The sequence below is a fragment of the Agelaius phoeniceus genome, chromosome W (assembly GCF_051311805.1).
Source record: "Agelaius phoeniceus isolate bAgePho1 chromosome W, bAgePho1.hap1, whole genome shotgun sequence".
Lineage (NCBI taxonomy): Eukaryota > Metazoa > Chordata > Aves > Passeriformes > Icteridae > Agelaius > Agelaius phoeniceus.
In genome coordinates, this window is record NC_135301.1 from 23,542,856 (window position 1) to 23,544,701 (window position 1,846).

Below are 1,846 nucleotides of genomic sequence, written 5' to 3' on the forward strand. Positions count from 1 at the left end.
GATTAGCCTTCTGGAATCATGGAGTCAATGCTAATTATTACCACTTCGGGGATGCTGTGCTACAATAAGTGGTGAATCTCGAAGTGTTTGCAGCCAGGGCTGACAAACTGGGGGTTGGGTTGACCCCGATGCTCAGTGCAGCCTAGGCTGAAGAAACAGGACCCTGATGGATCCAGCCGAGTTTGCAGCTGAGGCTGAACACGGGGCGGGTCTGCTGACCCCTCACAAAAATCACGTCCAGCAACCCTTCATGGAGTTTCAGGATGCGTGGACCCGCCTCGGGACCCCGCTGGGACTCCACCGGGATGTCGTTGGGATTTCGCCGGGACGCCATCAGACCCCTGCTAGGACCCGCGGAGCCCCGTGCAGCCCGCTCATAACCAGGCACCTTCTGCTTCTCCGGAACGGTAACATTAACCTTTCCCCACATCTTCCTGGAGTAGATCTGTCCCTTGGGACTGCATTTTGTCCTCGTAGCCTAAGGGCTGGGGTGGGGAGCAGTTTTCCCAACAATAGCACTGCCTGCAACCCAGGGTGGGCTTGCGGTTGGGAAGAGGTGCATGCAGAAATGGGCATCCGAATTTCTATGTCAGAAGAGGACACCCTTGCAGTGTGGAAATTTATGATTCATCATAAGAGACTCCCTGTGTCAGAAGAGGCTCTCTACAGGCTTTTCAGTTGGGCAAAAATTCATAGTTTCCCCGTGGATATGGAGACCTCCCTGGATTTGCAGGCCTGGGACTCACTGGGTTTCTGTCTCTGGAAGGAACTCGGGAGGGGAGATGCGAGTGTGCCTCGACTACTACTGATCCGGTCAATGATTTCCAGAGATCTAAGGGGCTGGACCCCAAGGGAAAGCGAATCCACCTTAGTAGGTGCGTCCGAATTGGAAGTGGAGGAGTGCCTCCCCCTGGGCGGGTGGCCATCAGCCTCTCCGCCGCGGCCAGCCGGGGAACAATCTGTTCACAGACAGCCACCGCTGATTCCCCCACCCCACGCACCACGGGTGGGTGTGACATTGCCCACAGCGCACCCAGAGCAGCTCTCGCCTGCCTTCCCAGCACATGCGCAGGAAGGACTGAAGCCTTTAGCAGCTCCGCTTCTATGGTCGGCAATTGCTCCAACCGGAGCCGCGGTCGCTCCTGCCCCTTTGTCTTGGCCAGCGCAAAAGGGACCATAGCCTCCTCCTCTTCCCCCCCTGAAGCGTGTGGATCGGCCCCGCCACAGGATTCCCCCCGTCCCTGCAACCGCAGGAGGGTGCGGAGATCCCGCCGACAAGAGAGGCAGCCGGTTCCGCAACAGCGGCCGGCAGCCCTGCGCTGGAGAGTACATCCAGCCTCCCTGCACTGCAGCTGGCATCCAGTTCATCAACAGCGGTGCCTGCAGGGCCAGCCGGGGATGGCCCCCTGCCGGGTCTGCCGCCTACAGCCGGCCCGGCTCCCATCCGGGACGCAAGCTGTGGCGCTGAAGAAGATCCCCAGCCCGCCTCGCCGCTCCCAGCGGGTCTGCCCCCCGCTGTTTCCTTCAAATTGCCTGGGAACACGGACAGGGACAGCAGCGAGCACCAAAAGCCTATCCCTCAGCAGGGGCGTGCCCTCGCGGCTGGGTGGCGGCCCAACTGCGCCACGAAATCTGAAGATCAACATTCCCCTGGAACCAGCACCTTCCCTGCTGTGCCTCGGGCCACCGCGTGTGTCCTGCTCTCATTTGCGGGGCGGGAGGAGCAGGGTCCCAAGAGGCTGTGGCTTGGTCTGTGTCGGGATCTCTAGCTGGTCAGTGACCCCGAGAAAAGTTGGAAAGTCTCTTTTCCCAGCCCGGCGCTTGAAGAAAGAGTCGGGGCTCTTCA